This window comes from Chinchilla lanigera, unplaced genomic scaffold (genome assembly GCF_000276665.1).
Source record: "Chinchilla lanigera isolate Chin_1 unplaced genomic scaffold, ChiLan1.0 scaffold00055, whole genome shotgun sequence".
In the NCBI taxonomy this organism is placed as follows: domain Eukaryota; kingdom Metazoa; phylum Chordata; class Mammalia; order Rodentia; family Chinchillidae; genus Chinchilla; species Chinchilla lanigera.
The window spans coordinates 1,277,400-1,297,127 of NW_004955456.1; the positions used below are offsets into that span (position 1 = coordinate 1,277,400).

The window sequence follows — 19,728 nt, forward strand, 5'->3', positions numbered from 1 at the left end:
AAAATTTTCTTCAAAAACTTTACATATTTAAAATATTTTAATCCATTGAACTTCATGAGCAGGGTCAGGCTTCTGGAAATGGTTAGGAAGTGTATCCTGGAGATACACAACGACTGTCAGTTCCCCTTAGCCATGCACTGCACTGAAGCTAGGAGAACCAGGTCAACCAGATGTCAGCGGGAATCTACAGTTCTGCAGTCACCCTGGTTGTAGCCACGAGACACCTCTGTCTTGGAACCTACATTTATTAATAGCATTAATACATAAGTCAAGAAGTTCCCACGAAGGTTTGTTTTACTCCAGGTTTCTTGAGAAAATAAGGTCATTCAAATGATTTAACTGAATATATCTCGCAACACTGCTCCTGTGGACGACACATTGCCATTCCCACAGCATGGAGCAATTAGGACACATTTTAAACTGTCCCCAATCTGCAGCATGCCTCAGACCTTCCACTGACCAGGATCATTAGATAGAAAGCCTGTCTGCCCAAAAGTTTAAATGTTTTAGGAAACTTTATATCTTACTTACAATTGACACTGTCAAGGATTTCTTCATTTTCTGGGAATCAAACCCTAAATAACAAAATATTAAAAATAAATAATTGACTACAGTGAATTCAGGAAATAAAGCCCCAGATCCATGGTGGTGAAATAAGCCCACTAAACAACAGCTCATTTGGGTCCGAGTCCAGATTAACGGTGAACTGATGCATAGGATTTTTAAAATCATGAAAAAGAATGAGTCTTTATAATAGGTTTTCATTTCTTTTAAAAGCACATTGAGTAACTTATTAATTAAACAAACAAAATAAATACAAAATCTGTGTACTTATTAATTAGACAAACAAAATAAATACAAAATCTGTGTGGATGTAGTGTGTCTGCCTATAATCCCAGCATTCTGAGAGACTGAGGCAGGAGAATTACAAATTCAAGCACACCCTGGGCAATTTAGTGAGCCCTGTCTCAAAATGAAAAAGAGAGAAAGAGAGAAAGAGAGGAAGGAAGGACTCAGCTCATTGCAAAGTCCCTAGTACCACAAAAAGAAGTTTCCACTGTCCCCAAAAAGAACCAAAAGGAAGGTGGGAACTCAAATAGAAATGAATTCAATTAAGTAAGCCTACCCAGGGAAGAGTTGAAAAAGCAAAGAGGGATAGGATAACAGTCACCAGATCCTTACACAGAAAGCAGAGGGAGAGAAAGAGAGAGAGAGAGGTATAAAAAGAAAAATTGCTAGTAGAGCAGGTGGAGCAGCAATGTGAGGCTCAGCTAGGTTCTCCTTGCCTGGGGCCACAGGCTGCCCTGCTGCAAAGATCCAGCAGCAGTTCTACACAAACACGACTCATAATCACGGACCTGTGGCACTAAGGGACGTCTGTGTCTCTTCCAGATGGTGACACTTGCCGTCAGCCGGCGACCACTGTGAGGCTGACACTCCTGTTCTCCAGATGAGATTGCCGTGGTGTTTGTGGTGTCTGTTCTCAACAATTTTACACTTGGTGGTTTTGGAGCAGAAAAATTGTGAATTTCTTGCCTAGTCAAATGTGAGGATCTCAACAGCACACGCACAGTGGAGAGGTGTCTACATGGTCAAATATCTGGACTATTTCTCAGAGATTAGTGCAGTAGACAAATGAGGCTTCAGCTTAACATTTTGGAGATAGGGAAATTTTATTATGTATGAAGTGTGCTTTTCAGGCTGGCCCTCAACGGACTGACTTCGGCAGAGACTAGTATTTTATTACCTAAATTCATTCACCTCTTTTTTTAACAGTAAGACTTTTATTCTGTTGGGAATGGCAGCTTGCATAGATTTTAAAAATTGTATTTGCTTGGGTCTCTTATGTGTGGAAGAGCGTCCAGCTGCCGGCAGGTGGTAGGTATTGGCCAGGACATCTATGAAAATCTTGAAATTGTGCTTACATTCTGAGAGCCTCACTTTGACCTTGCTCTTGACTCTGTATTCCCAACAGGGATTCGCAAAGGGGTGAGGCGGGCGATGGCTTTGGCCATGGTATCCTGAGGTAAGACTGCTGGGATGACAGAAGGGCCCTGAGATGGAACAGCGGGAGTTACTTGTCAGATTCAGGCTGCCTGTGTCCAAACTGCATGATGCGTGGTGAAAAAGCAACGGTAGCATTTATACATTTTATGTAAAATTTATTAAGTACAAAATGATGAGTTTTGATAAGCGCAGACATTCATGGAAACACCACATCACAATTAAAGTGGAGACAACTTAGGTCCCCTGGAAAGCACCCTCAGGCCCTTGCTAGTTAATTACCTTTGCCACTTTCCTGACACATAATCCAACGTAGGATTCCCCACGCCTTGGGCTTCATATAAACGGGATTATAAAGGGTAAACATTTTGCATCTAGGATTGCCAGCTATCAGGTTTTATCTAGACTATCTGGGTTACTACACATATCAATGACTTACTTTATGTTCACTGAAGGGTTGTTTTACACTATGTGGATGTACCATACATAACTGATTGTCTAGTCTTTTTGTGACTAGCATTTGAGCTGTTTCCATTTAGGCTGTTGTTTGGCTACTGTGGCTAATATGAATAAAACTTCTATAAACATTTGTTTAAAAATCTTTGTGCTTGTGTATGATCTCTTCTCTTAGGAATCTAAGAGTGGAGTACTTAGAAAATTAGTTATGTAGCTATATGTTTAACATACATTTATATTGTAAAGACTTGTCATGCATTTTGACAAATTTATTTCTATTTTTGTCAGATGATTAGTAATATATGAGAGAGAGTCACCATAAACTGGCACTACAATCTTACCAATTTTGGACTTTTCATAATGTGGAATTTTAGCCATCTTAATTGAGTTCTAGTAAAAATTGCCTTGCTATTTTCATTTGTAATTTTCTGATTAGTTCTTGTATTGAAAATACTCTCATGTTTCCATTGGCTATGTACACCTTTTTCTGTGAATTTTCTGCGGAGTTAGGAGTTCATTTTTAAGATATTATTTCATTCTTATGACTGAGTTGTAATTGAGTTTTCTATATATTCTGGACAAAAACTTTTGAACTTGTGTGTGTGTGTGTGTGTGTGTGTGTGTAGACATGTCAGTAGAATATATATTTTTAATCTGTAGCTAATCTTTCACTTTTTTCACTAGCTGCTTTTCAATTAAAAATTGAACTTCTAATTTTTTTTCATCTTTTGGAAACAGGGTCTCATTATGCAGTTAAGGCCTTGAAAGATCCTCCTACCTCAGCCTCCCAAGTGCTGGGATTATATGCATGTACCACTGTGCCTGGCTGAACTTTTTAATTTTGATTAAGTAACATTTATCATTTTAGGTTAATGCTGTGTATGCTCCAAGAAATATTTGCCTTCATTAAAATTCTGATTTTTTTTCCCTGTTGTTTTCCAAAAGTTTTATATTTTTCACTTTTGGATATTAAAGATGACAACACATCTTGTGTTAGATTTTGAATTTTATAAGATGTAATAGTCAAATTTCTTTTTTATATATTCAAATATTGTTTCAGGATTATTTATTACAGAAGAAGGAAGTTTCTTATAGACAACATAATGTTAAGAAATTAAAAATTCCTTCTACTGCACTATCTCCTCACTTGCTATGTTTAAGCCATTTATATTTAATATAATTACTGCTATTTTAAGATATAAGGCAGCCAGGGGTTTTTGTTTGTTTTATTTTGTCTTTCTGCATTGTTTCTACTTTCATATTTTACTCTGGGAAGCCATGATAAGTTTTGATTAAAATTGACTGAATAATGATTAAAATTGCAGGATTCTGCTTCTGGAAGATGTTTCTCATTCTTTAAGATAGTTTTTGGCTTGGAGAACATTGGCATCATAAAGACCAACCAAAACGATGGTACACTGTTTCAATGCGAAAGAATGGCAAATGGATAGCACAGTGAAAATGAAAACAGTAAAAAGTGCATGAAATCAAGATTATATTAAAAGTAGAGGAGATAAGATTTATTGATGATTGAAATAGAATTAAAAGGTAAAGCACAGAAGTATAATTGGTTCTTTTCAACATCCTAATTTGATCAATGGAATATATTAGATTCAGTATTTACTAAAATGAAGAATGGAAATAATTCCTTTAGAAATCGTTAAGATCTGAGAAAATCTGTTGAATTTCCAAAGATATTTAATGAAAATATTATGAGACATTTGTACTAGTCCATAAACAGAGTATATATATAAATTATACTATTGTAATACATGAAGCTATTGTAGTACTTGAAAAAAGTGTAGATATATAGATATGGATATATAGATATATATGGTAATTATAGCTATTGCAGTATTTGAGGATACTGTTGAATATTCTGCACAATGGGAAATGAAGAGAATCACACCATAAAAAGCTGTAGAAAACGTGTAGCAACAAAAGGCTACTATATTAAGACAATACTTGGTGTAAATACTAAAAGTTAGAAACAGAAGATGAAACAGTCTGTGAACAGAGAAGGTAAATACAAATATATTTAAGGGGAAGAAATCGACTTTTGTAGTAGCTGCTGTCCAGAACACTGTGAGCAAGGCCAGTGTGACTGATTTGTTAACTGGTGCATCGGGGGTGACCGCCCAGCTCTCCTTATTCACCGGATGGATGCTGTGAAGTAGTTTGAGGAGATGTGAACCCACTCCAGGTTAAGGAAAAATGGGAAAAAGCCTACTCAGCATTTTGCCCCATTTTTACCAACCTTTAGAAATGTGCAACTGGAAGCCTTTTCAGATGTACTTCAGATCTTATAAAGGAGGGAAAGTCCTGGTTATGAGAACCAGGACGAAGAGCCACTGGGAAGCGTGGACTGTACTGGGAGCTGCAGTGGCCCTCGATGTCCGCAGAAGAGAGCACGTGCCTCGAGGTTAGAACTGAGAGGCCCCGAAGCAGCAGGAGCACGAGGGAGAGCTGGCCAGGTTAGCTTGAAGACTGACAGTATATTAGGCAGTCTTGCTACCCGTGAAGACAGAGGTTAAAAATAACACAGTTTAACTTGGAAAATCTAAATTCAGCTCTTGTAGCGTGCACTGACTTGAAATTTGAATTTATATTTCTCACCTGGAGAGAACATTTGTAAGTTGAGGGGTTAGATCAAACTAAGAAAACTACAAACACTCTTGAACCCATCTGGGCCGAAGGGTGGCAGACAGGGCAAGTGGTGTGCAGCACCAAGTCAGTGTCTCTCAGCGGGGCCGCAGCAAAGCAGGTGCTAGTCCATCCACTGACAACAGAGACCGAGGGAGCAGCTACACAGAGCAAGGGGAGAGCGGCTTGTCAGGTGTGAGAGACCGAGGGTGCAGTGCAGTCAGTTGTTCATTTAAGAAGAAAATTCAGGCCTGAAAGAAACAGAGTGACGTTTTAAAGGGGCTCTAGCAAGTAAAAGAAAGCTGCCAACCAAGAATTCTGTGTCCAACTAAATTGCACTTAAAAAATGAAGGAGAAATTAAGACATTTCTAGGTAAACCAAAACAGGAAGAGCTTGTTGCTGGTATAGCAAAGGCGAAATGGCCAGATGTGGCATTGCATGCCTGCAATTCTAGTGTTATAGGCAGCTGAATTAGATAGAAATATTAAAATTATGATAGGTAGTCAGACAGGGCCATGCCCTCGAAAGGGTCAGTGTGGAATATGAGACACCTTGCAACTATGGGGGAGGCAGACACCTCCAGCTGTGGACAAAAGATTAAACAGATGCACCCACATAGCTCCCTAAGGCTAATCGTCAGGGATTGACATTCTAAAGAGGTAGGATCACCTTGAAAAGGCCAGGAAGAGTCACTAGCCCAACCCCCTACAGGAAAGGCTTGCCCGCTTGCTAGTCCCTTGCTTCCCCTTTTGATTCCAATTTAATCAATTTTACCTGAACAATTATGCTTGTAATCTTACCGGCTGGCCGTAGTTTTATCCCACTTCATGTCTACCTGGCGAGTTCCCATGTTTTCCACTTTGGACCTGCCTCACCTTGTGATTTTGCCCTATAAAAGTTACTAGGAAAGACAGGGTCCCGGGCATCCCACTCGGGCCCCCTTCTATTCCTCTCTTGGACAGAAGCTTTCTTTCCCGCAATAAATATATCCTGCTCTTAACCTCTGTTCCTAAAATTCGTTCTTCAATTTTAGAGAACACACACTTGTCCTAGGTATCGTTCAGGATGTAAGTTTCTTTCCCCTGTATCACTAGCACTCTGAGAGGCAGTAAGATCCCAAGTTTGAGCCCAGCATGGACAAATTAGCATGTCCCTTATTTGAAAATAGAACATAAAGAATGGCGAGGGATGTAGCTGGTTGAGAAGGCCCTCTCAACTTCCAGTACTCTAAAGAACCAGCCAACCAATCAACAAACCAATCCTAAAGGCTGAAATAAAATGGCACTAGTAGATGGATGCCTTAGGAGAAAGTAAAATATTTGGTAAAGGTAGCTACATAGATAAGTAGAAAATACTACCCTGTGAGTCATTTTATATGTGATCCACTGAATAGCTGATCTAAAATGTTAGCCTGAGGGGCTAGGGATTTAGCTTAGCAGCACAGCGCTTGCCTGGCAAACGTGAGGTCATGAGTTCGATTCTTGGTTCTGGAAAAAAACCTAAATAAATAAATAAAATGTTCGGCTGCAGGTAGAGGTTACATGTGCAATGGTGGCATCCACACTGAGCAGACACTTTTTTGTCAATTGTATAACAGTGCAATATCTATTTATATAGGACCAGTTCTGTGTTGGCCATCACAGAGATGATTTACGGCAGATGGTAAGATGTGTATGGCTTGGACGCAAGCACCGTGCCACTTCACAGAAGGGAACTGAGCATCATGGAGTTTGGTGTCCGTTCAGGATGCTGGAGCCAGTACCCATGGGTACCAGGGAGTGCTGACATTTTAAAACCATTTTTATTTATCTTGGTTTTTCTTCGTTATTCAAATGACACTTGATTAGCAATAATTATAACCCTCTGTTAATGGAAATGGATTTGCTGATCATTGGTATTCTTTGATTATCAGGATAAGGAGAATAAATGTCCTTTGGATAAACCTTGTCTTCAGGGAATCAGATGTTGCTCCTGATGTGTTGGTGAGGTTCCTTTATAAAAGCCGCATCTTACAGATAAGGAAGAAGCACAAGAGAGCTATCCCTCATAGCTCTGCTCCAGAGATCTGTGCTGCTTTGACCTCTATTTTCCAGGTGTCTGTCACTGGTCGCTTAGTGTAGTCCTCACTGGTGAAGAATCCTTTCACTATTATTGAAAAATTTTCTTGAACTCCATAACTTAACAAGAAAAATCTAATTTAAGAATTCAAAAATGTGAATGTGATGCTCACAAGTTTTAAACATGCATTTCTATTCAGTTTGGACAAGAAAGGCTGTTGTTTTCTGCAGCTTGGCTTCAGCACTAGGCGGCCTGTACATTGAAATAGGGAAGGTAAATTGATAGGAGAAAAATTCACATGCATGTAAGAGCCGAGAGAAGAATCTCCTTCCCTTAGTGGACAAAGTGTGGAGGACCACCTGGGCAACTGTCCTCACAGGAGGAGCAGTTGTCTCCATTTTGGCTGAACCTGACCCTATTTCCATGTACTGATGTGTACAGAGCTGGCTGGGACTTTTTCTTGTCCCTGAAATTGGCTTGAAGCAATGCATATGGGTCCAGCCAAGGTGCTGATGGTGGTCTTTGAAGACTGCAGGTGTGTTTCCCTGGAGTCCCACCTGCTATTCCCTTGTGTGAGCCAGGACAAGATGGGATGAAGAGCCAGTGCTCCACCCTGTCAGCTGGGATCCAGCCTCGAGACAGAAGCTACGACTTCCTGGGGCTTGAAAGATCACACATCAGAGCTAAAGCAGGGACCCCAGAACATTAGATACTATGTCCATTGTGTCATGCAGATTACTCTGTGCAGATCCTCTCTCTGCATTTGCAGAGGTGATTTCAGGCCTCCTACCTGGCCCAGCTCACAGCGCTCACCTACTTTCTGCCACCCTCATCCTCAAGCCTCTCCCTTCTCCACAAATGAATAAACTCCAGTTTCAGCCCTGGGTGGAGGCCTTAGTTCTGAACGGTCATCATTGTGGCTGGACTTAGGACCCCTGGGCTCCCCATAAATACAAATATGCCTGAGTATCTTTAGTCTCTCCATGGGTTGCACTGGAAGTGGTAGATTGGAATTAACTCCTAGGATTGCAATACCTTTTCATGGGATTACAAATATAAACTCCCTGAGTTGTGATGCAGACTGGGAAGGGCTCTCTACGTACAAAGCTGGAGATTTATCCCCCTTACCTACAGGAAAAGGAGAGAAGACAGAAGCTCACAGGAAGAGCATGCAAGTTTCTCTAGGAAAATGTGGGTTTTCAAAACAAGCAGGAGACAGGAAGTAGGTGATGCGCTTGTCTACGCAATGTGAGTGCTCATTCTTTCTTTCTCCAGCCCGAAACTCTCCTGGGAGGGAGACTGCTGGTGGCTCCACTCCTGGGTTTTCTGCAAATTGAAGTCCTGCCCCAGAGAGGGAATGTACAGGTGCTGCAGAATGTAGATTGTGTTTGGGGTCAGATCTAAAAAGGCTTCTTTCTGCTTCTGCTAAATCTCCAGTCTCTTCAGCTTTAAACAATCTTCACGCCAATCACAGAGGTCTAAGTGGATCCTCACACTGCCAGGGGACCCTGTTTGACGTACGTTAGCATAGCACTTCAGAAAAACAAAACATTTAACACATTAATAAAATAAAGAGACAGTGATTAAGCCCTAAGTTCCATCTTCCCTTCTTTGTCTTCTTAAAACTGTCATAGCCCCTTGAAGTGAATTAACCAAGTTCTGGAAAGAATCTTGTTTGTGCAAATACAGGAAGTTAAACTATCACTATACCCTCCACCTTTTGATATATTCCTTAGTGTGAAAAGCTTTGTGACATACCTCCATCTACATGATTATCCTGCTAAGAACCTACCCAAAATGATCTATGGGCTCAGTATAATCCCTATCAAAATATCAACAACAGGGAGCTGGGGATTTAGCTCAGTGGTACAGCGCCTGCCTGGGAAGCACAAGGTAGTGAGTTTGAATCCCGGTACTGGGAAAAAACCAAAAAGGAAAAAAAAAATATCAATGACAACAATATCAACGAGGTTCTTCAAAGAACTAGAAAGGTATATGGACCTACAACACACCTCAAATAACCAAAAGCATCTTGAGCAAAAAGAACCAGCAGATATCATACTGCCTGTGTTCAAAATGTACTACAAAGCTTTTCACAGTCAAAACAGTGAGGGTTGGTATAAGTGCAAACACAGTGCCCAGAGGGAAGCTCAGCAGTCTACAACCAACGGATTTTCAAAACCAGAGCCAAGGGTTTTCACGAGAGCAAGGACGTTCTTTTCAATAAAGGAGCTGGGAAACCGGGATACCCACACGCAGAGGAATGAAACCAGACCGTTATCCACCACCAGTTACAAAACTCAGCTCAGAGTGGATGGCAGACTTCAAAGGAAATGTGAAACTTTGAAACACCTACAGGGAAATATAGGAGGAATGTTTCAGGACATCTTGAATGATGAAAGGCATTTTTGGAGGACATAGGGAACAAAAGGAAAAATAGAGAAATGAGATTACATCAGATGAAAACGCTTCTGCACAGTGAAGAAAATAATCAACAGTGTGCAAGGAAAATATATGGAATGGAAGAAAACATTTGCAAACTAGATACCTGACAAGAAGTTGATTTCCAAAGCATGTAAGGTACTCTGAGAATTCTACAGGGAAAAGTATGCAAACTGATAAAAAAACAGGCATGGTACCCAGACAGACATCTCAAAGGAAACCTCACTAACATCTGCACACAACTGCTAGAGAAAACTGAGTGGAAAAAGAAATTTGTATGAAGTCACTGCTCGATATAAGCTGTTACTAAGCCAGCTTGGATTTTTAATTCTATTTGACGTTTCTGAGAATTTTCACAGTAAAAATCTAAAATTCATTGTACATGCGTTCTCAGGTATGTACTGTTCACAGAAACCAGACTGATGTCGCCCAGAGGCAAAGTTAATTTTATTTATTTATAAGAAGAATTATTAAATGATTTTTAAATTAATTGTTCTTTAATGTCTCTACTCAGATTTTCTAAAGCAGTATCATATAAATTTGACAGAAAAAAGAATGACATAGTTACAGTACGGAACTGTGCACTGTTAGGATCAGCTTAAATTAACACGTGCTAAATAAGATGTTTAGAAAGGGCCTTAATGGTTAATAAGCTCGCACTGCAGTCTTCTGCTCAACTTCCGTGTCTTGCATATTTCAGAATTCCTACAAGCGTTTCTCTCCAGTGGAAAATACCAGCTTCGCTGGGAAAGCGAGGCAAGAGTGTGAGGCCATGGACGTGTGTTACCCTGGACTCTGTGGGAGCAGCTGGGGAGGGGGACAAAGATGCAGCCTCTGGCCAGTCAGCAAAGCACTCATGGGGGTTCGCAGCACTGTCAATGTCTGCTTGGGATTCCTGAGCACTTCTGCTGGAAAGATCTGAGCTCGGCCTTTATTTTGTTTAACTAAATTACATTGTTTGTTTATTTATTTATACAGTACTGGAGACTAAATCCTTCAGATTGCACTCCATCTCCATCCTTTTATTTTTAATTATTAAATTTTTTTATTTGAAAGGTAAGAAAAAATAACAGAATTTCAAAACAAGATGATAGGAATTTAGCAATGGTTGCTATATTGCATGTTGTTATCTTCAAAATAGCTGCTCAGATTACAAGATAATTCTTTTCCCTTCCTTCTTTTCTCCTTTCCCCTTCCCAGAGCTCGGCCTTTACTTTACTTGGTGATGAGTTTTCTTCCTTCTCTGGTACCAACCTGAATCTTCCTGTAGCCCCTTTAAATGGTTCAGGGTGACCGAGGAAGTGAAATTACTCTGTGCAAATTTTTTTCAGGAAACGTTAAGTACTTCTATCAACTTTCTTTTTTTTTTTTTAATTTTTGGTTTTTCTCCGGTACCGGGAACCGAACTCACGACCTTGCGCTTGCCAGGCAGGCGCTTTGCCGCTGAGCTAAATCCCCAGCCCCTCTATGAACTTTCTTTAAAGATTACCATGTTCTCTAAAAATGTAGAAAATATTTTCTGTATTGAGGTCTTCGAATTTTACTTTTAAACCAGAAATGCACGATGTCTCTTCCAAGTATTCTGGCTGTCCATAGTCTTCCTTCACATTCCTGTAGGCATGACAGCAGTTCCCCAGGAAGAATAAACGTTCACCCCCATGTCTCACTAGTGTGGAATAGATTCATGTAAGAGAAAGTCTTCTTAGGTGGTGAATCACTGCTTACACAGTTCCCTGTTTCAAGAACCACTGGGAAGATGTTATTTCTCATCTGCCTCTGACGATGTAGTTTTTTACTTTGTCATGTTTTGACTCTATGATGTTATTTGCACTTTTCCACTACTCATTATTTGAAAATTTACACCACTTTAAAGTGTGCATTTTTAAAAGACACTGTGTACCAAGTATGGCGTTACACATGACATTTGATTTGGCCTTTTGTTGTGCGAACAGCACAGTTACCGCACATGACTCGTCCAAGTGTCCCCCTCTAAGAGATCTGGTCAACCTCCAGCGTGGCCCTCTCAGCTCATGGCCTCGTCCTAGGAAAACCTCAGCCTCCTTAAAAGACCAGCAAAACAAACAAACAAACAAACAAAAAAACACCAGCAAAGAGCTCTATGCAGGAAAGTAATTTCTTAATGTACTTTATTATTTTTGTGATCCTGGTAATTGAACTGAGGACCTTTGCGCTAAGCTACATCCCTGGCCATCTAGTTATTTACTTCTTTAAATTTGGAGACAGTGTCTCCCAAAGTCAATAAACTGCCCAGGCTGGGCTCAAACCTGCCATCCTCCTCCCTTAGCCTCACAGCCTGCTGGGATTACAAACTTGCACCACCTGGCCTGGCTAGAATTTAATTTGTTCCAGCCAAAAACCTGACCTGACTCACCTGATCTCTCCTTAGAGCTTTTACTTTCTGACATTTGCAATTGCAAATCCTTTCTCTGTCCTTTGAGATGTAAATCTACAACCCAAAGGTCTTTCTTGGACCTGCCAGGTACGTCTTTGAAATGTCCTCAGGGAGGTTGGGGCCTGACCTCCCTGTATTATTGGGAAGGGAGGAGCCTACTTTCCCCACTTGCAGATTACTAACTATTGGTGGCCTAATCACCCCACAATGCCCTCCCTCCCCACTCAAAGTCCTTTTCCCTAGCGGAACTGATTTCCTAAGGCAGTGATGGTGAAAATTCCAGAGACCCAGAGCTCAAAGAGCAACTCCAAACCCACTTATTTATTGCAAAATGCCAACACTGCAATTATCCCTGAGTATCCCATGCTCGGCCACTGGCGCAATTTGGCTCCAGTGCAGACAGAGTGGGCTTTGCATGCCCCAGGTTCGCCACCACAGGTTGAGATGTTTTGAGTTTGTAGTGGAAAGCTGGCTGACATACCTGTGCAGGAAAGCACGTAGGACACGTCTACAGGTTCATGCATCAGTCGGAGCTCCTGGAAAGTGTCCTCTGTGGATGAGATGAGTCCTCAGGACTGACTCAGACACCTCGGGATGGATTCCGAAGTCCCCTCCCGTCTCCCTGCGAGAGAAACCAGTAGGCTGGCAGCAAGAGTGCCCTGCTAAGAGTCACACTGGCTGGAATTCCAGCCCTGCAAGGCTCTCGAGTGACTGCATGAATAATTCCTGTGTTAGGGTTGCCCTGGAGGTTCCTATCCCCTCCCTGTACCTGTTGTGATAGCACATGACCGTGCACTGAGAACAACCTTTGCCCTTTGCTGGGACAACAGCAAGTGCTTCACCAGACGCTGTTTGTTTAAGGGTAAGCTGAGTGTACTTCAAGTGCTTATTGATTTATCAAAACGCTTACTGCAGCCACCCTTACTTTATTATTTCTATAAAATCCAGTACTGCTATGAAATGAGAAGCTTTTGGGGACAGGAATAATAATCTCATCCTTGAAACCACGTCTGCTCTGCAAAACCCATGGTATTTAGTTTTAAATGGCATCTTGTAAAAGATTTTGTTTCCTACTTCACAAACAAAAATCAATTTTACTTCCACGTTAGAGCATGCTTAGTACTGCGTCAACAAACAAAATGTGCCCATATGTGGCTTAATAGTGTTCTTCAGCTTTTATTTCCTAATAAAGTTTGGGAGCTCATGGTTCGCTTTATATTCCTGGGTATGTTTACATGGTTGGGGTAGATAGATGTGTTCGTATTTTGATTTTGCAATATTACATTTTCTATTAATTAGAGAAGGCTAAGTAAGAGAATGTGGAAGACAACAGTTTGTAGAACCACTAAATTGGAGTATCCACAATTCACAAAGAGATTAAAAGTGTTAAATTTATGACACTTTAATGGACTTCTGTGGGACTACGTTAGGGGCTTCCGTTCCTCCAGTGAGGCCTTAACAGCGGTTCTGGTTGCGCCTGAGTTTTCCGGCACCACCCTCCCTTCCTCCCAGCCTCCTGCCCCTGGGTTCCCAGCCTCTGCTCCAGCACCTTTTGGCGCTTTCTTCTCCTGGCTTTTCTCAAACTATGACTTGTTATTAATCGATGGCTGAAAAGCAAAGGAATCCATTGAGGGCAGATTTGTCGTAAAATTGCAGCCCAATGCGAGACCTGGGGAGGAGCAGAGGGGCCAGGATGCTCCCTCTGCTCCTCTCCTCTCTGTGGGTGAAGGGGACCCTGAGCAGGTGGGGAGCCCTAGGCAGCAGGGGAGAGGGGGAGCCTGGTGGCAGCTGACAAAGCCTCCTGCTCTGTCCTGCAGGAGGAAGAATGGAAGAGTCTGGAGACCCAGGGGATCCTTCAGATTCTTGGGTTGAGCAGGGCAAAAAAGCTCTGTTCTTGTGGACATAGTGGTGCAGCCCTGTAATCTCAGCAGCTCAGGAGGCTGAGGCAGGAGCATCACAGGTTCTAGTCTATCCTGGGCAACTTAGTGACTTAAGGAGACCCTGTCTCAAAATAAAAATAAATTGGTAGGGGATGTAGCTCAGTGTAAAGATGTGAGGTTCAACCCCCAGTACCACCAGGAGAGAGGGAGAGGGAGAGAGAGGCACAAACTTGTCTGTGAATTTACATTAGTCTTCAGAAAGCAAGTATTTCATTTTCTTCCTTTAACACATAGATTCTTTAATTATATATGAACAATTGGATAAATAAAATAAAAGTATCCAGGATTTCTGAGATGTTTTGTTAGGATATATTAAACTGGAGAGACCTCCTTAGGAATACTATGGCCTTTGGCACTTCTAGTGGTCAAGTGATTATTGTGTTGCCAATTTATCTGGTCTGCCAAGGGGACGCCAATGCTAAGTCCCTGTCAATAGTAGTTCCAAGTTATTTCCCCAAATGTAGAGAAAAGAATCAGCTGTGCAACCTTTTGAATTTCAGGTACTGGACAACTTAGGCGACACAATTTCACACATGTTTAAGGATACACATTAAAAAGCAGTAAACCCGTGAATATGAACCCTAACAGCCGGGTTTCCACCCAGGTCCCGCACTCTTCTGCGTGTCCTGATTCAGCCCACTTGGTTTTCCTGACATGCAGGCCCTCCAGTCCTTGACCAGACCCTTGCCGCCATGTTTCTTAGCTCCATTCCTTACTGGATGCCAGTTAAATAACCCTTGTGCTAAAACTCGGGGATGCTTCCTTGTCTTCACCTACCTCTGGCAGTCTCAATCCACCTGCCATCTGCATTTCTTTCTGCTGCAACTTAGCAGCTTCCTGTGAGCAGAGAGAAGCCCATACTCATGCTGACGGCAGACCCCAGGGTGCCACTCGCCCATGGCTCTGGGAGCTTGTTCCCTGCAAACCCATGGCTGTGGCCACTGATGTTCCCCGGGAGGACTCCCACTCCTCTGTGCTCCTTTCAGATGCCATTGGAGCAAGGAGAGCTGCGAGCCAGGGTGCAGACAGCTGCATGTACTACATGCTGTTTCATGGCTCTGACTTATTGCAGGTGCATTTTCTCGGTCCATGTCCCAAAACAAACACTCTTTGGGGAGAGTGTGTACCCTCATCAAGTAGAGGTGATATATTAACTGTCTCTATGCTGTCTTGTGCACATCATGCGGTATGTACTGAAATTCATGGTAGTTATTTATTTCCTTTCTTTCTTGTTCTATAATCTGTTCATTCCAAGAGAATAAGAACTATGTCTTCATTGTCTTATTTTCTTTACTAAGTAAGCACAACTCAGCTAATGTTTGTAGAAAGAGTATAATATTTTTGTTGATAACTATTCACATGAAAATATTCAAAAAAGCTCAAGTATTAAACTTGTTACTCAAATTGATTCTGGTTGAATACATATTGAATTTGATGGAATTTTTCTCATTAATATAAGAAATTATCTGGAGATTCTTTACCTTTTTGAAAATAGTATTAGATGTGATTGAAAAGTACTGTGAGTGGCTAAACTCAAAATAACTTTATTGCAGTCAAGGACATTGTCACTTATCCCATTCAGAATATCCCTCTCCCTCCCAACACACTCACGCCATCCTTCCAGCCCTGATCTGCAGCAGTTCTGGCGTCCTCTTTTGTGTGGTTTTATTCGCAGGGTCCTGGGTGCCTTGATGTCTGATTGAATCGATTCAAAGCATTCACTCTTCATGCTCATTTCCACTTTAGGGAAGAGCCGGAAGTTACACGATGCCAGATCTGGTGAATTGGTGGAAGGGAATACACTCACGTTCTATGAGCTGCCTTTCTGCTGGGTAGCCGGAGTCACTGAATCTGTGATCACACCTCTTAAGACCCTCAGGAAAGAGGACTCCAGAGTTGCTTCAAAACATGACCAGAACAATGGGAAAAGAGCATTTGAAGTAAGGAAGAGTAATCCGAGGGGAATTAATTGCAGTGTGGCTTTTTCTGTAATAATTACTTTTTAAAAATTTAAACATTCACCATACATTTTGATTAGACAGCAAATATTCTGAACAGATTTGGTTTAAAACGATAGTTGGAAATCCGAATACAAATACATAGATTTAGAGATGCATTGAGTCCTCCCATCATTTTTGTGAGAAGCAATTCCCAGCTTATGCACATCCTTGTTACTGTTCTCTTTCCTTCTGTGGACAGGTGAGGTAAAGGCTCCTGGATGCCCCCGGCATGTAGACTGGGAGTGAGCTCCACTCCAGGGCCTCCTGGGACCTCGGGCCATTGCAGAACTTCTTGGAGCACAGAGACTGTCACCCAGGAATGAAGCCCACGTGTGGGGCTTGTGAGGCGGCTTCCTGAGTTAAACCTAAGAATTCAACAGGAGAAGGGTCTGTGCTCATGAAGGGACCTTGGTGGTGTGGATTGTGGGAGCTTTGTAAGTTTTACTGCATGTCCCCACTTTTCCCCTTCTCCTCGCACTGCAAGCCACATCCCAGCGACGCCCTGAGAGCCAGAGGCAGCAACACCCAGAGCCAGGATGCTCAGACAGAGCTGCCCTCCTCAGGACCTCGTCCCCACTCTGCCCACCCAGGGTCCAGGGAGCTGCAGTGACCCTAACCGCCATGCCACAGAGCACAGCAAGATTTGGAGCACAGTTCTACATGACCAAGTCATAATACTGGCCGTGCACCCTATCCTGTGTTTTCTAGTAGGCACATTTAAAAAAGTAAAAACATGAAAATCATTTTCATGGTATATTTTATTCAGTTCAGAATACCACGGAGAGAATCAGTTCTTTGTGGAAATAACACTGAACTGTTAACAAGGTGGCTCCCTTTCACATCCAGAATGCGAGGTCTTCAGGGTGAAGTGAGTCCTTTGCACTTGCATGGTGACCCCACCTTTCTGACCTGCATCAGCTGCATGAGTCTGTGGCCTTCATGCTGGACAGCACCACTACAGGCATAGCCCTAGGAATCGTCAGGGTGGGCTGTCGAGGACAAAGGCCGTGAGAAGTGGACTTACTACACTGGGAGCGGGTATGTCTTCCAGAATTCTTACCTCTGAGGCGATGGTGTTGGGACACGGGACCTTGGGGCAGTCCTAGGTCCTGAGGTCGGAGCCTGCACAAATGACATCAGCGTCGGAAGAATGGGCTGTGGGCCCTTGTTGGCTCTTTCTGCCTTCCTGCCATGCAAAGAGACATAGAAGGCTCTTCCCACGACCCTGCTCCTAAGCACACACTAGATCCCTGGTGTCAGGATGGTGGAATTCCAAGCTTCCAGAAGGTGTACAGTCATTTCTCATAGATGACCAGGCTTCAGGTATTTTGCGATAGCAGAGCAGAGAGCAAAGCAATTTCAAGGAGTGTGTGAGTCTCGCAGGCCTTGCTGCTGCTCGCCGGGGCTGCTTTCCCAAGGTCTTTCTCAGCCTGCTGGTGCTGGTGCCACGGCAGTAACTTGAGCTGTTTGTCCCGTCTCCGGACCATGGTGTGCAGTTGTGGGAGCAGATTCACTCGTTTGCTCTTCCTTTCAGCAAATGGATCTGAACCTCTTGGTGCACCTCGATTCTGATTCTATGTCGTCACCTGACAGACAAGGGAGACACTGCGTCATAGCACAGATGGAATCCAAACAGCTGCCAGGAAAATTAGAAAGAAAGTTTTAGGAACCAAAAAGAAAACAGCAAACTACCTGAGAGCCATGCGTCAGGTTATAAAATGAAGCTAAACTGTATCTTGATTGTAAAAGAGAAATCAATTTAGCAAGTATTGACTTGGAAGAACGTAATTGCTCATAAAATTAATTTATGGATGACTTTATTTGATGTTTGGAGGCAGGAATACAGATGAACCAACACTGCTGTTTACGAATTTCCACGGCTAGCCAGGAGCAGGTAACTGACAGGGATGGAAAATTGAAATAGATGAGCAGGTACGCGTTGTTTACTCTCTCCTGGCGACATCCTCTATTAGGGTGTAAGCAGTGGACAGTTATAAAACTTCAAAAATATGAGTTATAGACAAGTTTAAAATTACAAAAATACCTATGTAGATTGAATCATATTTCTACACTTTTCAGTGACTGATGTGTCTTAAAATTGATATAGGTACGTGTGAGTTTCTAAACAAAATTAAAGGATATAATGTCTTCTGGAAAACTTATAGGATAAATAATTTGAAATCTGTTAAGCCTTCCAGAGCTGTCAAAGCAGCATCTTGCTGCTGAGATAGCAGAATTTTATGATTATCATGAAGGCAGAAAAGCAAGACAGAGAAGCAACGCAGGATGCAGACTAAATATGGTGTGTGAGTGTGTGTGTGTGTGTGTATGTTTGTGTGTGTCTCTGCTTTAAGGCTCCACAAGAAATATTTCATAATGGCAGGTCTACACAAACAAGAAATAAATAGAAAACCCTCTATCATGTACATGATATTGTATTATTTGTAATTTTTATAATTTTCATAATAAAAGCTAGTATGTCATGTTAGTTATAGATCTAAATGAAACAATGTTGGTCAGAAGTGGTCTGAAACTTGAAAGCCTACATTTCCATTGATGGACAAATGAGTGGATTGCTCTCTGCTTGGGATGCTTACACCCTGCTATGGTGTGCTTGTCAGTGTTGCCCTTGCCTGTGGTCCATTTCTACTTGACGGGCTGGTTTACGTCTTGTAATGTCTTCCCTTTACCTCGTCTTAGCACAATCCCAATGCATTGGTGGGTTCTCCATGCCTGGGGCCCATGAGCTTAGCATCCCAGTTCTGAGTGACGAGGACATGCTCCCAGGAGAGTTTGTGAGGTTCAGAACCGGCCCTGACTGCCTGAGTCTGGACGCTTGGCTCAGTGATGATCCCAGCATTTCTGCGGCATCTTGGCAAGGTTGCTGTAGGTGCACCCTCCCTCTTTGGTAGCTCTTCGGAGGCAGAATCTCTCTCCGCACCCCCTAACCCCTCCCTCGGCCCTCAGAGCCCCACCTGCTCCTATCCCACCACAAGGGGTCCATGTCCCTTTAGGAATGACCCCCACTCCCGATGGAACCTCAGCATTCCATTACCTCTAACTTCCTGCCTCCTGTCTTTCCATTACCAAATTATAGAGAATGTCTGATGTTCAAGGGAAAAAGCCCCAGGCTATAACAACACAAGCACAAAATTAAACAATGCACTGTTTACACATAGCCAGTTACTCTAAAACCCTAGAACTTACTGCTGGGAGATAATATTCACTCATCACTCACTGCAGTGGACGCTCTCTGTATCTATTCCTGTATGTGCAGCAAAAGGAAGTCCTAACAATCTCATGTTGTAAAATTTCCCTTTTCCTTTACAAATGAGAAAGAATAAGGTTTTGAAAGTCAGCACAATTAATGTGGGCAGCAGGGCTGGGTTGTGTCTGTGTGCAGTGCTAACTGCATAGGTACTGATGCCTGGTTCTGCCAGAACCTGCTGCCTCTGGAACCAAATTTCCCCAGGTGGCAGGAGCCTGCACTGGTAAGCAAACCTCCCATTTCCTAGACCTAAACAGCTCTCTCTTTGCAAGGCTTATCTGAACAAGTAAGATCTATTGCACTGCATGTGTGAATGTGTGTGTGAACAGGTGTGTGAATGTGCCTGGTGGTGCGTGTGACATGTGCACCTTTCTTCATGTCCTGCACAGGAAGCCACAGCAGCAGGGAAGACATAGAAAAATCCATGTTTACCTCAATGACCTTAAGAAAGGATGATTGTGCATTTAAATTCTACCAGTTGGTTATATCCGGGACTCCTAACA

At 42.4% G+C, this 19,728-nt stretch overlaps 1 long non-coding RNA gene across 1 annotated transcript; it reads right to left on the reverse strand.

Annotated features, from left to right (window-relative positions):
* Window positions 1-278: 278 nt before the first annotated feature.
* On the reverse strand, window positions 279-12,759 carry LOC106149867. The gene is made up of 3 exons (XR_001236317.1): window positions 12,499-12,759; window positions 5,077-5,354; window positions 279-575 (listed from the first exon to the last, which is right to left on the reverse strand). It is a non-coding gene; the product is annotated as an uncharacterized LOC106149867 (long non-coding RNA).
* Window positions 12,760-19,728: the final 6,969 nt, after the last annotated feature.